The sequence below is a fragment of the Peromyscus maniculatus genome, chromosome 10, assembly GCF_049852395.1.
Source record: "Peromyscus maniculatus bairdii isolate BWxNUB_F1_BW_parent chromosome 10, HU_Pman_BW_mat_3.1, whole genome shotgun sequence".
Lineage (NCBI taxonomy): Eukaryota > Metazoa > Chordata > Mammalia > Rodentia > Cricetidae > Peromyscus > Peromyscus maniculatus.
Window position 1 is genome coordinate 81,471,624 of NC_134861.1, and position 20,724 is coordinate 81,492,347.

A 20,724-nucleotide genomic window follows, 5' to 3' on the forward strand; every position below is an offset into this window, starting at 1 on the left:
AATAAAAATCAACTTGACCATGATGAATGATGTTTTGAATGTGTTCTTGAGTTGAATTTAAAAATATTTAATGAGTATTTTTGTATCTATGTTCTTCAGAGAGATCAGTCTGTAGTTTTCTTTTTCTTTTCTTTCTTTCTTTTTCTTTTCTTTTTTTTTTTTTTTTTTGTGTGTGTGTGTGTGTGTTTATCTGGTTTATCTGGTTTAGATATCAGGGTAAATGAGAATACTGAAAGATTTCCTTTCCTGTTTTATGTAATGGTCTGAGAAATCCATGGTTTTTTTTTTTTTTTTTGGTTTTTTTTTTTGTTTGTTTGTTTTGTTTTTTTAAAAAGGTTGGGTAGGATTTAGCTGGGATTTGACTTTTTTACTTGGGAGGTGTTTTGTTTTTGTTTTTGTTTTTTTAAGTACTTTTTAAATTTCACTGCTTGTCACAAATCTATTTAAATTCTTTCATTATACCTTGGTTTACTTTTATTAGGTCATATACAAATACAAATTCATCCATTTCTTCTGAATTTCCCAACATAAAGTATGGTGTTATTTTGTTTGTACTCTAACAAATAAAGCTTGCCTGCAGATCAGAGGAAAAGGCCAGCCACTATAGTAAACACAGAGGTCAGGCAGTGGTAGCACACACCTTTAATCTTAGCATTCGGGAGGCAGAGATTCATCCAGATCTCTGTGAGTTCAAGGACAGACTGGGAACAGAGCCAGGTGTGGTGGCACACACCTTTAATCTCAGCACTAGTTAATCGTAGAGTCTGTACAGACAGGGAGTGATAGAGCTGGGCGGAAATTTAACATGGCAAATAATCTCATGCCATATAGTGAAGCATGAAGAGATCCCTGGTCCCCCACAAAGAATGTAGATGGGTTTCCGTCATTAGAAAGAGCAGATGCCCTGGTTCATTAAAATAGCCAACGAACAAGGAATTATACATTTGCACATACAAATGTAACAAGAATTACTGAAAAATAGAGGCCATGAATTTGAATAAAAAGGAGAGGTATATATGGGTTTGGAGGAAGGAAAGAGAAGGGTAAAATGATGCAATTGTATTATAATCTCAAAATATTAGAGAAGTAACTAAAAAAACAAAAAGAGTAATAACTAAACTTCATAACATAACCCTTTCTGTATAGCAAGTTTAAAAAGCCTGTGAAATGATGAAGAAGATAATGTGATTTTGGGTAATAATGCTCTTCCATACTGATTTCCTCTATGAATTGGGAGCTCCATCTATGGATGTTCTTCATTTCCCAAGTAAAAACAGACATTCTTCCTCAAGATCTAATGAGTTTCCTGGACTGTAGGAACAATTGCTTTTTTCTTGCTTTTAAAAATATTTATTATTTGCATATGTTGTGTGTAGAGGGGGAGAAATGTAGGAATAAAGAGGGTGAACTCACACCTATGTGCATGTGTGGAAGTCCAATGACAAATTTAAGGAGCCAACTCTCTCCTTTTTTCTATTAAATTTTTTCATTTATTTTACATACCAACTACAGTTTCCCCTACCTCCTCTCCTCCTGTCCCCTACCCCTACTTCCCATCAACCTCCTAGCTGCCCCATGCACTCTTCCTCAGTCTCAGTTCAGAAAGGGGCAGGCTTCTCATGGAAGTCAACAAAGCATGACACATCAAGTTGAGATAGGACCAAGCTCCTCCTCCTGCATTAAGGTAGGCAAGACAATTCAGCACAGGGAATAGGTTCCCAAAAACCAGCTCAGGGACAGGTCCTGACCCCACTGCTAGGAGCCCCACAAACAGACCAAGCCACACAACTGTCACATATATGCTGAGGGCCACACAACTGTCACATATATGCTGAGGGCCTAGGTCGATCCCATGCAGGCTCCCTAGCAGTCAGTTCAGAGTCTGTGAGCTCCCACTAGCTCAGGTCAGCTGTCTCTGTGGGTTCTCCTGTTATGACCTTGACACCCCCTGGCTTGTATAGTCAATCCCTCCTCTCTCTCTCTTTGACTGAACTCAGGAGCTCTGCCCAGTGTTTGGCTGTGGATCTTTGCATCTGCCTCCATCAGGTACCAGATGAATGTTCTCCATTGACAATTAGGGTAGTCACCGATCTGATTACAGAAGACCAGTTCAGACATCCTCTCCACTACTGCTGGGAGTCTCGGCTGGGGTCATTCAACCCTCTCCTCTTACCATGAGTTCTGTGAATCAATGTCCTGGGTTCTCTCTCATATGTGGCTACTGTCTTAGACTCTCTAGAAATGTGTGCTTAAATTGGGGTACCCACAGAAATCAGGAAACTAGGAAAAGACAATGAGGTTAGATTTCACCAGCATGGAGCATTTGTGGTGTGAAGGAGGGGAGATGGGTAATGAAATAGGAATGGTTAAGTGGTAGAGGGAGTAGGAGGGCAAAGTAGAAGAGGGAGTGTGGGCAAGAATAACTAACACTGAGACACTGAAATGCCATTTGGAAACCCAGTACTGGAGGAGCTCCTAAGGCACATACATATATGTGTGTAAAAGTTTAAATGGAGTCGCCCTATAATGCATAGGCAGTGCCTCTCCAGATAACATCAACTATCAAACAAAAAGCTCAGTGCCAAGTATGTATGCATTGTGTCTTTCTTAGTGGTTGCTGGGATTCCGTAGACCACTCCACAAACATTGAAAGCAATTGTCTTCCTTAGGTACCCTCAAGAACTTGATGGTAAGGTATTATTGCCAATGGTGCCATATACTTGAGTTATAGAACACAAGAAATCAAACTCGTACTCTTACAGAAGCTTCATCTCTACTGGCTAGCCTTTAGGCACCAGAAGATTCTATACCCTAAAAGCACTGGACATACCCAGTGAAACAGTATTTGCTAGGCATACTAGGGTTGTTGCACACAGAGCTCATTAAGTGGTCTCAGTGGGCAACATCATGGGGGAGATAGGGGAGCAGCTGTAAGGAAGATGTTTTTGATCAAAACATATACATATATGAAAGTTTCAAACAATGCTAAAAAGGAGTTAACATTTAAAGGGAAAATATGTAAGAATACAAAATGTGCAGAATAACAATCCTTCCTAATCTCTTTTCTGAAAAAAGAATAGAAAGAACACAATCAAGAAATTAGGGTGCACCTAATTCCAGTTGTATTCCTAAGCAATGAAGGTAGCTTTTCGAAATCTTAATTTCTCTGTAGTAAAGACTGAACCACAGGATTGAGGGGTGCTAAACAAGTACTCTATCACTGAGCTACATCCTCGGCCCACATCTTTCTTATGTTAAAGTCTTTCAAAGTTGCCCAAGCTGTCCTATAATTCACTCTGTAGCTCAGGTAGACCTTGTGACTCTCCCATCGCAACTTCCTGAATAACTGAAATTACAGACCTAAACCACGAGGCCCATTTTCTAAATCACATTTTCTCGGAAGAGATATTTGGATGGGTGAGTGGGTAAATGATAATTAGATAGGTGCTGTGATGGTTTGAAAGAAAAGGGTCCCCAAAGGGAGTGATACTATTAGGATGTATGGCCTTGTTGGAGGAAGTGTGTCACTTGCGTGGGCTTTGAGCTCACCTATGCTCAAGCTACTTCCAGTGAGACAGATCATTTTATATTGCCTGAAGGTCAAGATGTGGGTCTCTCAGCTCCATCTCCAGCACCATGTCTGCCTGCATGCCACCATGTCGCACTATGACAATAATGGATTAAACCTCTGAAAATGTAAGCCACCCCAATTAAATGTTTTTCTTTGATAAGGGCAATAAAAACCCTAACTTAGACAAATGGGTAAGTAGGTAGGTAGGTATGTAGGTAGGTAGGTAGACAGACAGACAAATAGATAGACAGAGAGATAGTGCCCCTATTTGTTTTGTTTTGTCAACTTTTGATACAAGCTAGAGTCATTTGGGTAAGAGGGAATCTCAATTAAGAAAATGCATCCATCAGATTGGCATGTAAGCAAATCTGTAAATCTGTATGACACTTTCTTGATTAATGATTTGATGTGGGAGGGTCCAGCTCTCTAAAGGTGGTACTAACTTTGTGCAGTTGGACCTAAATGATGTAAGAAAGCAGTCTTAGTGAGAACCTGGGGAACAAGCAGTGTTCCTCCGTTGTGTCTACTTTAGTTCCCACCTTGATGTTCTTCCCTTGAGTTTCTGCCCTCACTTCCTTCATATTTGACTGCAACTGTAAGATAAAATAAACCCTGTCCTCCCCAAATTGCTTTTGGTCATGGTGTTTTATCGCAGTAATAGAAATCAAACAAAGGCAAACAGATAGATGGTAGATAGATGATAGATAGAAGAATGATCATTTCTGGACTACAGTTGAGACTGGGTTCTATTAATGTGCTCCAACAAGATTTGCCAATATTATAATTTTTGTCTATGCACATCCAATTTTTCTAAGAAAAATTCATTTTCATCAGACTCATCATGGATTTTATGAAATCAAACTGATCAAGATCTATTGATACAGAAATGTAAGTTGATTAGATTCTATTACCTTATACATGGGCCCATCCCATCAATAATGTGAAGTTTTCTATTCCTTAGTCACTTACCAGCTTGTTCTCTTAAACCCTCAGAGGAAAACTTCACAGGCAAATCTACTCCAATATACAAGGAAAAATTTCTAAATTTTCAAAAGTCTTGATGCCACATGCTCCTTTGTAATATATGTAGTTTATTTTATCTTTCTTTTTCCCCCTTTTCCATTTTTTCTTTTATTCTGTACACACAACTGTACTACTTTGTGGGTAAAAGTTAAAATGAGTCATACCTTAGAAAAAGAATTGAGAGAAGAAGAAGTAGGATGGGGAGACATGAGAGAAATGGAAGGAGTAGCAAAAAGAAAAATAGTAAAACTAAGAGTGAGGAGAAAGGCAAACCCAGGGAAGAAACAGAAGGAAAAGACAGGGCAGAAAAAAAAATGTGCAGGAAGTTGAGGAAGGAGAGAGATTCCAATTCAGATTACAACAGAAATATTCTCTTGAACCGTATGGCTAAGGTTTACATGGTTCTTGATGAAAACATATAGCCTACATTTTATATAACTGAATATATGTTTTTACATGCACATAGTTCTTATATGACTGCTTGTTTTTCTTTTTAAATTTTTGGATAGTTAGAGGCATTGGTCCCATTCCAAAATGTGTACTCATTCAAAATATTCAAATAACTTAGTTACCTTTAAACTTCCTTAAACCAAGAACATTTCCAGTTATTGTACTCAAACTTTCATTTGTTGATGCACACAGTCATTAAACATTCTATGTTGGACACCTACTTCGTGCCAAGTAGTAAGCTAATTGCAGAGCAAAATAGAGCGAGCAGCATTCTTGCCTCTCTAAAATAACCTTACAGTGGATAGAGGAAGAGTAACACCAAGCAGAGAATCCCAGCGGCTCTGTGATGGCAGCTGAAGTACCAGGTTCTAGAAAGTGGCATACTTGTCTCCTACAGTCAAGACTCTGAGATCCAGAGAAACCAAACAAGCCCTGTGTTCCGTCAGTGCAGGGTCATTTACTTTTATTTCACTATTTATTTGAAACTAGCTTAAACATGGTTACTCTTCTATCCTAGTATGTCAAATAAGAATTTTTTATCTGAAAAGCCATGATACAGATGTGAATATGAGTCTACAGAATGTTTTATAGAATATCTACTTTGTAATTGCTATAATTCGTCAGGCTCAAACCTAACCAGGGAGATTGCAGAAAATACAGAGTTTTCAACACAGTGTTTTGTTTTATGTATTACACAGAGACACGTGAACTTGTGTCAGATGCTGAAAGTATAATTCCAGTTTTCTATTTTTCAATTCATGTTTGCAGCCTAAAATTAGCCATTCCTCCCCATTCATTCTCTCAATTCATGGCTATTTAATGATCATATAGATAATATAATACCTTAAGTTCAAGAATTCTAATAACTTGTAATAACTATGATAAAGTTTATTTTAATTCAAAGTTTAACTATCTGGCAAAAAAAACTTGATTTTGTTTTTAACCCCTCAAATTATACAGGGAAAAATGTGTCATTATGAGAGATCAATGTTTATGATGGAAATTTCAAGTCACACAGAGAAGACATTTGAAACTGTCATTGATAAGATTTTCAGGTGAAGAAATATTTTTATCCTTTAAATTTTTTGAGGTTATAATCACATTATTTCTCTCATCCCTATCCTCCCTCCATACATATACCATGCATACACCAGAGTCAATGAGATTTCTGTCTCAAGAGTACTTCGGTGAGAGATAGAGAAGAATAGCCAACATCTTCCCCCGGCCTCCTTCTGTATTCACACATGTGGATACACTGCACATTCACACACACACACACACACACACACACACACACACACACACACACACAAATGAAAATTTTAGTACTACACAGACTTTATTCCAAAGATGATGATAACAATTATTTTACTCATATGATGAAGTAAGTGCTCTATAGTTGCAAAGCACAGTTAAATGCAATGGCCTACCCCATCCTTTCATCTTTCAATCACCTATGTTCTACTCTCCCTTCTCCCTTGAGATCCTTCTTCCCCCTCAATATCAATGGTCCCTTTCTGGTTTCCTAGATTTTACAGCACTCTAAATTAAACACACACATCTGAAGATGACACTTCAGATCAGACGCTAGAATCTATGTGGGATGCTGTACTGGGTTACCTCGCCTATATAATGTTTTCTAGCACCATCCATTTATTTATAATTTTTTCTTTATAACTGATCATAATAGGGAGGGAGTTTTAAGTTGGAAGAAGGATGGGACGGTAGAACAGAGGTAAGGGACAATTGACACTAATAATTTTGAGAAAGACATGTGGAAACCTATCATTTTTATAAGTGCTTTATGTGATTTCATATAGAAATATAAAATGGTTTAATTGTAATTAGTTTATACAGGGGATTATGCTCATCCCCAAAGCCATAGTTTGCCAAATAAAGAGCCCAGTGCCAAGTATAGGATATCTTTCCCCCAAGTTGTTGGTAAGAGATATCCAAGATGTCTCCCCAAACAGTGCAAGTTATTGACGATGCTCCTGGCTGTCTACCAGAACTTGATGGTAGTGCCCTATTCCTGAAGACAAGGTACACTTTGGAAACATGACAGGAGAAAGCAAGCTGGTACCAACCAGTAAGCTTCCTCCATGCTGCCTATCTTTCATAGAACTGTAGGGGTGTTACATAGGCTTCTAGGTGGGGGTGGGAGTCATCATTAGTCTTGCCCGGCTTTGAACTACAACAACGGCTAGTGTGGCAAGCAAAATATGCTCATGGGTGAAATAGTGGCACAGATGTTATGGCGGTAACAAGCATTTTCTGAATGGATTTAAGGCCAACTCCATAGGAGGAAACATATGGATGGCACTGCACATATGACCAGTATCCCCATGGTTGGGGAGCTCTTGGGCCCCAGGGAAGAAGCTATTATAATTATTCTGCCAAATGGCAATAGTATCAAACTGCCCTCTAAATTCTTGTCTTTCCACCCTTATAGTAGTGCAGCTCTGAGACCTCACTGTGAAGTACCTTTGTGTACTGGATGGTAGTCAATGTAGAAACATACAGGTCGTCAAGTGCAAAGAAGCAGTGATTGTGAGTACTCACCCAGAAATGGGACATCGGTATCACTGTGCCCACCAAGGCCTAGAAACTATTGGGGAAGAGAGGAAGGAAAGCCTTCAAGAGCCAGAGGCTCAGAAAGAACATGCCTTTTAGACCTGACAAGACTGTTGTACTCATAAACTCACAGCAGCAGTAGTGGCTTATACTAGACCTGCACAATACTGAGCCAATAAACTTTCTACCATGGAAGTTGAAAGGGTTCATGAGCCCTAGCCCTAACTGAGGAGATATTTGTATGTAATGGCTTCTTGGGAAGAGAGAGTCAGTTTTCTTTAAGGGTGTGGTCGCTGGTAGATAGACTGTATTTCAGTGGATAGTTCTATACATAGGAATATATAGACAGCATAAACTGGTTTGATGCATTTGTTTTTTTTTTAAGAACATGAAGTTTTGTTGTGGGAAGATAGGGGTATATCTAGGAAGAGTTGGGGGAGATATGAAGGTAAATATGATCAAATAATATTGAATAAAATTCTCAGAGAATTAAAGTATTTTAAGAACTATGATGTCCTAAAGAAACTTGCTAATCAATCATGTTCCTCTCAGATAGCAGTAACATAGTGATGTAATGCATGATACATTAACTTATATGAACTAACTTGATATGTTAGCATAAATGTTTTTGTTTTGTTTTCTTGTTGTTGTTGTTTCTTTTTGGTTTTTCAGACAGTTTCTTTGTGTAACAGCCCTAGCTGTCCTGGAACTCACTATGTAGACCAGGCTGGCCACAAACTCACAGATATCCACTTGCCTCTGCCTCCCGAATGCTGGGATTAAAGTTGTACACCACTGTTTTTAACTATTATAATTTGGCAAATTTAGGGGTGATAGAGAGATTTATTCTTTAAGAAGTGATTTGAAAATCTTTAAATAATATCTCAACTTGCAATAGCTTGACACTTTCTCATCATACTAGACATTGGGTACAATCAAATTTAATTTAGAGTTGCTTATATATTTCACAAAGCATATAAACTTTTAATGGATGAATGGATATATTATTTTGTTGCCTTTTTAGCCTGAGCAAAACATTATAAGTGATCTTTGAATGACATTGTTTGCTAACTTATGTTTGTAAAACTGGCAGCTTTTAAGACTGTGAAACTTGAAACTTTGTGATTAATGTGGAAATATTTAAAACTTAAATGGTTAGGGAAACATTATTTTGTGGATGTAATTTCCATTTAAACACCCAGAATATATTCTTACTAATTGTGTCCCCTAAACATGGTGACCATTTTATTCAGTGTTTAGTTCATATTTATATTTGGAATATTTTTGTACAAGATCCAGATTTACTTTGAGGTGTTTATACTATCACAAATTTGTAAATAATTTACTAAGACTGTTTTAATGTAGTCTAAAATTGTACTAAAATATTTTTATTGAGGCATCTTTTAAATAATCGTTAAGATTTTCTTCAAAGAACTAAACCAATGCAGCAATGCTATAGCTCTGTATAAAGCTGACATCACAGTAAAATTGTCTTGCCTTTTAAAAGACTTGGAATTGATCCGTGCATGCAAATTTTTATATCTCATTCTTTCGCAAGCCACGTTTTATATAGACTTAAAGTTATATTAAAGTATATTAATATAGTAGTATGTGAAGATAATTTAAAATTAACAGGAAGAAATTTTGGGTCCAAACCAAAAATTCTTTTTCTGATAATATATAGCAAATACCTTTGGAGGTAGTGATTTATTTTATTTTCAAATGTGCTTTCTTCTTTATTGCTGACCTTTATGTTTATAACACAGTGTTTCTGATATGAGAGGGTTTGTTCCTTTTGACATATTCCAAAAGTGAGTTCTTAAGCATTGTACTGATGAGGCTATAGTGGTATTAATCATGACAACATGGGGTTTTTTTTAATTATTTTTTTAGACATATGTGGCTATTGCATTTGACAGACTTTCCTTGCCCCCTTTGTTCCACAGGCAGAATTGGTTATAAAGATCTTCACTACTTCAAAAAACCAAAAAAAAAAAAAAAAAGCCGGGCGGTGGTGGCGCACGTCTTTAATCCCAGCACTCGGGAGGCAGAGCCAGGAGGATCTCTGTGAGTTCGAGGCCAGCCTGAGCTACCAAGTGAGCTCCAGGAAAGGCACAAAGCTACGCAGAGAAACCCTGTCTCAAAAAAACCAAAAAAAAAAAAAAAAAAAAAAAAGATCTTCACTACTCATACTTACATGAAATATGCTCTATAATGTTCCTCTCAGAAGCAAGTGCAGATTGATAAAAGTAGAGTGTGTTTGCTATTCATACATTAGTTATTTGATAAATACTTTAGACAAATGAAAGTATCTTATCCATAATATAAAGACCAGAAGAGTAGTCATTCACCAATAAACAAATACATATTGTAGTGTATATATTTTTATATTCTATATTCAAGAAGTTGTACTGTTTTTTCACCTTTATCTAAAATAGTATGACACATGACCTAAAGTTGTATGATACATCGCCTAATGGTATTGTTTTTCCTTCTTTGACCTCACTGTTTTATTATTTCTGTTTTGATCCCTTTATATCTGTGCAAAATAGTTTTAGAAGTTAGAATCAGTTTCAATATGAATTAAATCAGTTAGCACTGGTCAGAACAAAATTCTCTTTACAACCGTGACCGCTTTCATTCTTTCTGGTAATGTTCAGACAGAATATGAATAAAAAGATTTCTGAAACTATTTTGTAAAAGCATATATGTAATAGATATGAAACTTTTTTTAAATTCCAGGTAATAATCTATTGCTCCCATGTGGTTCTTTTCTTTCTTTCTTTCTTTCTTTCTTTCTTTCTTTCTTTCTTTCTTTCTTTCTTTCTTTCTTTCTTTCTCTCTCTCTCTCTCTCTCTCTCTCTCTCTCTCTCTCTCTCTCTCTCTCTCTTTCTTTCTTTCTTTCTCTCTCTTTTTCTTTCTTAAGAAAATTTTTTTCATTTTACATACCAAGCACAGATCCCTCTCCTCCCTCCTCCTGTCCCCCAGCCCACCCCCCACTCCCTCCTCTAAAAAGGCAAGGCCTCCCAAGAGGAGTTAGCAAAGCCTAGTACATCCAGCTGAGGCAGGTCCAAGCCCCTCCCCACTGCTCCAAGGCTGTGCAAGGCTCCCACCACAGACATTTGGGCCCCAAAATGCTAGCTCATGCACCAAGGACAGACCCTGATCCCACCGCCAGGAGGCCCCCCAGGCAGACTGAGCTACACTACATGCAGAGGGCCTGGTCCAGTCCTCTGGAGGCTTCACAGCTGTTGGTCTAAAGTTCCTAAGTTCCCACTAGGCCTGCTAGGTAGCCTCTGCAGCTTTCTTTATCATGATCCCGATGCTCCCCGCCCATAGAATCCCTCTTCCCTCCCCTCAATCCCCCGACTGGACCCCCAGAGCTTGGTCCAGCACCTGGCTGTGGATCCCTGCATCTGCCTCCATCAGCCACTGGATGGAGGCTCTAAAAATAACAGGCAGGGTATTAGCCAACCTGACCACCAGGGTAAGCCAGCTCAGGCACCCTCTCCACATTCTCCCCATATCTATTCAATACAGTACTCGAAGTTCTAGCTAGAGCAATAAGACAACAGAAAAAGATCAAGGGAATATAAATTAGAAAGGAAGAAGTTAAACTTCGGCTATTTGCAGATGATATGATAGTATACATAAGTGACCCCAAAAATTCTACCAGGGAACTCCTACTGCTGAGTAATGTGGCAGGATATAAGATTAACTAAAAAAAAAAAAAATCAGTAGCTCTCCTATATACAAATGATAAAAGAGCTGAGAAAGACATCAGAGACACATCACCCTTTACAATAGCCACAAATAATTTAAAATACCTTGGGGTAACTCTAACTAAGCAAGTGAAAGACCTGTACGATAAAAACTTTAAGTCTCTGGAGAAAGAAATTGAAGAAGGTATTAGAAAATGGAAGGATCTCCCATGCTCATGGATAGGTGGAATTAACATAGTAAAAATGGCAATCTTACCAAAAGCAATCTACAGATTCAATGCAATCCCCATCAAAATCTCAACACAATTCTTTACAGACCTGGAAAGAACAATACTCAACTTTATATGAAAAAAAAAAAAAAAACCCAGGATAGCTAAAACAATCCCCATATGGTTCTTTGCTGACTTTAAAATAAAGGAATTTACACCCCCATTCTCCATTTTACCTTCACATCTTTCTTTAGTTTTCAGCTTACAAATCACTGCTATATCATTAGTGGGACATTCTTTTTGGACAAAAATATACACTTTTTAGAGCAAGCTCGGGTCCTTACCTCCTTTTTAGAACCGGGAAAACATGCCAAGTTCTGAAAATTTTACTTTTTTCTGAAGTAAAAGCAGACAGTTCATATCTACTTTTGATAGATACTGAATATCAGTTGAAAGGATGACGATAACAGGTCACCTCTGGAACATTGTTGCACATTGTTTCTGGGAATTATTTCTTTCAAGAATCATTAACCTAAATAGCTACTTCCAACCCAAACTCTTCCTAATTTTTCTTCCCAGATACTTTGATGTGCTCTGCTTGAAAGGGGCAGGAACACTCATGTCCACAAGTGATACTGTGTATCACTTAAAGTTTGTTGTTGGCAAATAGCTGTAATGCCCTTTGATGCAATTCTCTAACATCTGGGGCTCCTTGGCTATTCTGTCACTGGTGTCTTCAAGCCCTTAAGGCAGAGAGGCTCCTGCACTAAGGGCTCCAGATATTTCTTTTCCAGTTCGATCTTTCATGATTGAGTGGATTCTCAGGACTTTGTAGAATATTCTTCTATTTAGACAACCCCAAAATTTATATCTCCCCTCACCTGTGATTGTAGTCTTATTGATACCCACTAGGGGTCTTTGTTGCATTTTCTTGCCACAGTCTTGTTCAATTGTCTTTTTAATTAATTTTAATTATCTATTATATATCTGACACTGTGCCTGGCATTGTACAAATGCCAACATGTTAAAATACGTTGCTACACTGCTACTGAAGAATGTAGTCTTTGCCCCTTCTTGCTTTTCTGTCTTAGTGACGCTACACTTAGCTTCAATTGCCTGCTTTCAACGTTCGTAGAGCATGCTTGATTCACAGTTTCATTCTTTGCATCCAGCCAAAATTTGGTAGTCATTTGTTCATATTGTTTTGTTCAAATAGTTTCTTTCTTTCCAATTTGTTTATAATTTTAAAGCAGTATTATAGCTCAACTTGATGACCAATGTACTTTTCTCCTTCCAATACAACTCGTGCTAATCTAAAATCAATTGCCTGTGGGCTTGCACATGAGCTAATGTCAGAGTATTAAAAACAGCTTTCTTTAACGACATGACCCTTGGTAGGTCACCCATACTTCAGGCACCATTCTCAAGAACAGTTGACCAAAGAAATGGAGAGAGGTGAAAAAAGCTCAAAGTTGGGTGATTTGGGATGTGAAGGTAGAAAAGGTGGATATGGAAGAAGTTGGAGGGACAGTGAGCATGACCAAAATACATCATATGAAATTCTCAAAAAGGTAACAAAAACATTCTTTAACATATATATTGGCTGGCTCTTGGTAACCTACTCCCCATACTGGGTTGCCCTGCCCAGCCTTAATACATGGGGAAGTGCTTTTTCTTTTTTCTTTTCTTTTCTTTTTTTTTTCTTTTTCTTTTTTTTTTTTTTTTTTTTTTTTTTTTTGGTTTTTGGAGACAGGGTTTCTCCATGTAGTTTTGGTGCCTGTCCTGGAGCTAGCTCTGTAGACCAGGCTGGCCTTGAATTCACAGAGATCTGCCTGGCTCTGTCTCCCTAGTACTGGGATTAAAGGCGTTTGCCACTGCCACTCGGTGGTGCTTAGTCTTACTGCAACTTGATATGACATACTTTTGTTGAAACCCATGGGAGGCCTGACTCTTTCTGAACAGAAACTGAGGAAGAGTGGTTTGAGGGGGAGGGTCTGAAGGGAGGAGGGAGGAAATGGGAGAAGAGGGAGAGGGAAATTTTGGTTAGGATGTCAAATTAATTAATTAAATTTTAAAGAAGATATATAATTTTATTTATTTATTGCTTTTTTTGAGACAGGGTTTCTCTGTGTAACAGCTCTGGCTGTCCTGGATCTCATTTTGTGGACCAGACTGGCCTCAAATTCAGAGTTCCACCTGCCTCTTTAAGATATTTTAATGGATACCTATTTTTCACCATATCAAGAGTTTGATTGGTTTGGTTTGAACATAAAATTTCACTAGGGGCCTCCCTGGATATTAGAACTTGGTCTCCACCTGATGGTAGTATTGTGGGATGCCCTGAAAACTGTGGTAGAAGTAAGTCACTACAAGTGTGAGTGTAAAGGGTATCTTGCTGGGGCCCTTGCTCTTTATCCCTGCATCCCATCTTCCATGAAGTGAAAAAGCACCTCCACCACATGGTGCTCCCATGATGTTCTGCCAAACCCATGGGATCATGGGCTCTAAACCCATGACCTGAAGTAAATCTTTTTCCCTGCTGTTGCTTCTCCCCAGTATTTTGTCACAGCAACAATAATCCAACCAATACATGCCCGAATAAAATTCAAACTCCTCTAAGAAGCAAAGTCTTCCCAACTCATTTTCCATGATACATCTGCCATGGACTTTCAAGTCTTACTACGCGTTGTCATGCTTCCATCATCTAATCTACATTTTAACACTGTAATTTTTTTCCGTTATCAGTCTCTGGTCTACTGAGGTGTTCTCTCTATTATTTTGTCTCATGTAACTATGTGTCTGTAAAACCCCAGCTTAATTACCACTTCTAAACTTAAAACTCCAACAGCTTAGGTAGCACTTTAAGTGGGGTGGTTGGTTGCACACTTTGACTCAAGTCCTTGTTCTGCCTTTAGTTTTGTTGTGTCTAATAAGGCACTTGTTCTTCCTGTGCCTCAGTTTCTTCACCCCTGTAAGAAGGATGAAAATATCATCTGTCTTTAGAATAGTTTGAGTAACAAATGAAATAATGAATGTAGATTATTTGGAATATCACCCCCAAAATCAATCACTCAATAATCATTGCATCAGTAGCAGTAATTTAGCAATGACAATATATTTCTCCACAGCTCTAATCCTCTCTTCTGGTAGACTTTTCTACCATTTATAAAAATGACACAGAATTTGGACTTTAATGAGATTCAGATTTCTGTCACTGACATCATCCTATGGTATTCTTAATCTGTCTCTTCAATGCCATTTGAGAGCCCCAAAGGACAGAAACTACATCTTTTACTTTTTACTTTTCATCTAGTTTGGATTTCAGACTCAGTGTAGGAAGCCCTTTATCAGTAAGTGGCTGAGTTTTTCCTACTCTGCTTCACATTGTGGTTCATATTTACCCTGTGTGTAGGAGCTAGAGGTTGGAGAAGGATCTGCCCCTTCATTTTTACCTTGACCTAGAAAGTAAAAACATAACTTTCTACAAATTAAATTAAATTTTTACCTCTCCAGAACTTTTACAGTATTTAATTTTCTTTCTTTGCTGAGGAATCCAGGAATCAGATGATAAATTAGACCTAAAACAAAACCAGGATAATCCCTTCTTCTAAACATTTTTCCTGCCAAGGTTTTTGTAGTGGCCAATCTAAATATTCAGAATTGATTGAAGAAATCAACTCTAGTATGAAACAGCATGGGCTAACTGTAAATATATGCATGTATATGTATACATGTTTGTATGTATTTATGTAAATATAAGATTAGCACCAGGTATGATAGAAGCAGACTATTCTACATACAAGAAATCAGGGTACATATAATCTTTAAAGAATTGAAAAAATAAGGAAACCAATTAAAATTGGTGTGATAACTATCTCTATACACCAGCAATGCTAAGCAACATCATTGACAAAATATTCCTCCCTCCTGGAGGTGGACTACTCCCACTGACACCCACAAACATGCGTCTCCCACATCACTGTTCAAAAATTATCCTTATAGAAAGTGAACCTTTTCTGGTCCTTCTGATGATTCTTAAATATCTTAGAACAATTTTAAAAATAAAACAAACAAAAAATCCTTATCATCTTTATTTATTTGTGTGTGTATATGTGGACACACGTGTGTGTGTGAAGGTCAGAGTACAGCTTACAGAAGTCAGTTCTCTCCTCCCACTCTGTGGGTTCCAGAGATTAACATAAGTCATCAGGCTTGGTGGCAAGTGACTTTACCTGTGGAGCCATCCTGCCAGACCAGCTTTGTTGTGCTCTGTTCCAACATAAAAATACACTTCACAGCAGCGCAGTGTCAAAGATACAAACATACATTTCTTAAAACAGTCATATTTTACACTAATAGTTTGTAATACTGATTTTGAAAAATTCTGCGCTGATATGGTGCTTAGTCACCCAAACGGGAATCATCAAGAAAGATTTGTAGAATGAACTAAGTAGTTGCCATGGGCTGTTGTCAACTAGTTTTAATTCAAATCAGAAATCAAATAGACTCTTGGGTGAGGGAAGACACTGAGGCTTTAATTTATGTCCTTTGAAACAGGAGCATAGGAAACAGGGACAGTAGAACAGAAGCTAATCAGCATGTTGATGGGTGGACTTCACCCAGTGATACTCCATCTTTGTTCTGAGTTTTCCTTCTCAAGGTACTTTGTCCTGAGTATCATCTCTCAAGTTCTTGACTCCTACTCTAAGTACAGCACATTCACTTCTCTCACTGAATTCTGAATTCTGCCCACTTTCATTGACAACTCCAAACACACAGAACATTGAAGTTTATTCATCTCTATTCCATTTTAAACCTTGTGTTTTGTTGCCTTTGTCTCCAGTGAGTGTACTAATTCCTTGGTTATCTCTCTCACTGTCTATGCATAATTCAGGGTGCCTGTCACTGGAGGTGTTACTCTGTGCCCGTAACTTATGAATGAAACCAGCAATGATGCAACTTCTGCTGGTCAGGACTTCCTTTTGAAAGCTATAGTTACATGCCCAATTAAGAGCAAGATGAGAGGTTTAAACTTCATGACACATCTCAAGTATTACAAATTATTCTCTCTTATCTACACTTTGGCTTAGGATAGATACAAGTTGAAGACATGGGCAGTCATTATCATTTCCAGAATGTTATTATAAGCAACTAAAAGTTTTGTCATCTAACCTTAGGTAATGGTTTCAAGGAGGACGAGTTAGTTGGTCTCAGTTCTGCATAGTCATACAAATATTTCATGTCAAGTGAAATGAACCTAAACTTACTTCCATAGGGACTGCAAGGAATAATCATAGATAAGTATGTGGTCTTCCTTTTAATAGGTAATGTTAACCTAGACTTTTATTTTTAACAGTTTATGTGTCCTAATGATGCTATGATGTGGCACAAGAGCATAAAAAAGACATTCAATGACTGAAGAGCTGATGAGGAGGAATATTATTTGCAGGACAGATAATTTTCCACAAGAACATTTGATTATGAGAAAACAGACAAGCTGGTAAAACATTTCAAAGTGACTTGATACAACCTAGAAACATACCATATTTAATCCTTTCACTAGTAGCTGCTTTTTCATAAGAAATATTACAAAGGGGACATATTAATATAAGCTTAAATATTATTTTATATGTGAAAGGTGGCAATGTATAACCATTTAAACAATATAATATATTTTTTGGTTTCTTGAGACAGAGTTTCTCTGTGTAGTTTTGGTGCCTGTCCTGGATCTCATTCCATAGACCAAGCTGTCCTCAAACTCACATGGATCCTCCTGGCTCTGTCTCCCGAGTGCTGGGATTAAAGGCGTGTGCCACCGCCACATGGTGACAATATAATACTTTAATGTAAAAGTTCATATAAACTTTAAAATTGGAAAGAGGGTGAAGACAATAAAAAGAAAAATGGATGGAAAACAATAGAAGAAAAGAAAAAGGAATTTAAGAATTCTCGTGAGAATGAAACTCAAACGTTCCTTTTGGTATAAATTTCATAATGTTCTCAGACAACATTCAACTACTCTTTAGTTTGTAATCCCTCAGAGTCACCAGATGAAACAGCAATATTATTGAAATAAACATTACAAATATATGTATAAGTGTATCTAGTCTTATGTTGAGGTCTTTGGTGCACTTGGAGTTGTGTTTTGTGCAGGGTGATATTGATGGGTCTATTGCACTCTCCTACATGCAGACATCCAGTTAGACCAACACCATTTGCTGAAGATGCTTCCTTTTTTTCCATTGTGGATTTCTGGTGTATTTCTGAAGTACAATTTGAAATCGGAGACTGCAATACGGCCAACAATTCTTTTATTGTTCAGCTATATCTATCAGTGAGGGCAATAAAACAATAGAAACCTAAACTTCCGAATTTGATTTTCAACATCATATTTGCCAATGTCTAATTTACAGCCTAAAAAAAAACCCAAAAAACAAAAACACATTGATTTAGTAAAATGAAACCCTCCTAGGATGCTGAAAAAGTAGGCAAAAATTTCAAAGATTGTTGTTTTAGGTTTGTGTAATTGTTATAAGTAATCCGGTGTTTGTCCTCAAGGTTAAAAACTATACACACCAGTATGTAGATCAACAGAGATTAAGGGACAATATAGTTGACAGAGCTGTTATTGAGGAAACTCAACAATCCTTGAATTAGCATGAAACAGGCCATTTTTTCTATCTGTCTCTGGGTCTCTTGTTCCATTTTTGTCATGGGGAAATTTATACTGCCTTGCTCCTGAAATCCTTATCTATTCTAAGATTACTATACTTCCGTGATAAACTGCCCCAGGAAAAGCATAGAGCTCTGCTCTTACTAGGGTGAAAATTCTGCGGCTCAGAGCGTACATATTGTTACAGGTTCTCAGCACAATTATGGAAATGACTGTTATGGAAGTGCCTGTGGATGAGACATCAGCATTCATTACAGAGAAAATGCACCCCTGCACACAGCACCACAGCCTTGGAAGCTTCTGGTTTGCATAGTCACCAGGTGCATCACCTGGGTGCTGAATACCAGATGGACTGAGTCACTGGGTGAAAAAGAACAGTAGCATTTTTGTGGGCTTATGTATTTTTTAATCTAGCTGTGAGAGTAAGACACTAACGCCCTATCATTACATGGTTCTTTTATGGCTACATTTTCCTTTGTAAAAAATTAAACCCAACTTTTTCACACACTTTGATGTTAAGACCTGTTTATATGCTAAAATTCATTATTGAGAAGCTATGGCTTATGTGAAACATCAACATTTACTATATTAGGAAATTAACAAGGAAATTACAGTACCAATTAATTTATTTAAAATTACAATAATAAACAGTTTATATCTCTTTTATTTTTTAAAATTAAGTTTTCAAAAATGAATGGATCTCATTTTCAAAGTAATAAACATGCTTTGGTTCTCCCTAAGATTTGAAATATATTTATTTCTTAACAGTTATGGATAGCATAGAATATGATGTGCTCTCGTATCCTAAAACTCACTGGTTCTGCATACTGGTTGGATCTTTTATTGTGCACAATTTTATAATATTAACTTAGGAATGCAAGCAGATCTAAATGTTGATGTATTTCATCACATAAAACCTATTAATTAACATCAGCACCAAATTCATTATATAAAATTCTAAGTTTTGAAGAACAATAAAATTCACAAGCTTTAAATTTCCTTATTTTTGCTTCAGAGTTGAGTTTTATCACTAATCAAAGTGAGATGCTTACTTCATTGACTTTTAACAAATTGTTCTATATAAGCGTAAGTCCAAATATTCACAATGTGTCAATTTTCCTTTGCATTTACCCATTATACTGTAGTATATACAAGATGTATCAACACACATACTTTTCATTTTGTCACCCAGGACATTTGTAAATGATCTGAACCTATGGTCAGTTTTAATAAATTAATAATCTGTACTGCCCTGTGAATAACAATCAGTCCTCAGAGAAGCTGTTTTTGTTTTTGTTTGTTTGTTTAATGTCCCTGTTCTGATTCTGACACAGTATCAGTGTTTCATTGTGACTATACTGATACAGCATAAACAGAGAATGGCATTTTTGTGAAATGGTTTTTGACTTCAGCAACTCATAAGAGTCCCAGGGTTCCTCAAGTTTGAGAAGTACCAAATCAAACCCTTCAAATAATATAAGGATCATCATAAACTTTCCAAGATTCTTCTAAATTCATTCAAAGTAAATTTCTTGACAATAAATTAAAGCATAAAATCATTCATTTAATGCTTAAGTAGAGAAAAATTAGGACAAAAGAACATTTTAAAGTAGTTCTAAGAATTTCTAAAACCACACCCATAAGAAGCTAACACACAAGCAAATTTTAGAATATGTATTAATCCATGTAGTGTTTCCATACCTTTTGGCTTATTACCTTTGAATTGTTTCTTCCTTACATAGCATGTGTTTCTTCGGTTGGCTGTTCTTGAAAATGATGCTGGTATAAAAACTCTGGAATCTTCTCTCTGAGATCCAAAATGGATGAAAGACATACGCTCACCCTCCTGTTCCTAAGACTTAACCCTTTACCTCTGACTCAGCCATGTACTACAGAGTCAATCAAAAGGGCTCTTGCCTGGAAGCTAGTCCCACGTCATCTTCCCATAGCCAATCAAAAGGCCATGATACAAACAACAGCTGCTCAGTTGAGACATTCATCTAGAAACCTGTAAGTACCACTGTCATTATTTGTGGCTCTTTGCCAGATGCATCCAGAACAGAAAACAACCCATCGGGTTTTACAACTTTCAAAACCTAGAAAGGAAACATTGTCTTCGTTTTATATATGGATTATATAATTTGTTTTGTCCTGAAGCTCACTCATCAAAATTAACACTGATCAAAGTTAGAGAAATATATTTATTTCTAGAAATATTTTTATTCTCTTTTTATATGCCTTTATGTTCCCAAAGAGAAGCAGCAAGAAGTCTCTCTCAGATGTAGCACTTTGATATTGGCTACATTTTTTTTTATAATTTTCTTTGTCCTTGAGAATTTAATACATGTATACAATGAAGCATAATCTAATCCATCCCCATCTTCCCTATATAACTCCCCCATATCATCCCACTATGGCCCCTTCCCAACTATGTCTTTTGTACTTTTTTGGTAACTCACTAAATTCAATTAATGATGTCCATATGTGATGGTGGTGGAGTCA

At 37.1% G+C, this 20,724-nt stretch overlaps 1 protein-coding gene across 3 annotated transcripts in view; it reads right to left on the reverse strand.

The window, feature by feature from the left end:
• The window catches only part of LOC102921768 (transmembrane serine protease 11F), an 85,405-nt gene extending 65,294 nt beyond the window's left edge, over positions 1–20,111 (reverse strand). For 2 of the 3 annotated variants that reach the window (XM_076546523.1, XM_076546522.1), the window contains exon 1: positions 19,924–20,111. The gene's annotated coding sequence lies outside the window, so the exon portion shown is untranslated. The remainder of the gene's footprint in view (positions 1–19,923) is intronic. The other variant, XM_006983809.2, reaches the window with a different exon arrangement.
• Positions 20,112–20,724: the final 613 nt, after the last annotated feature.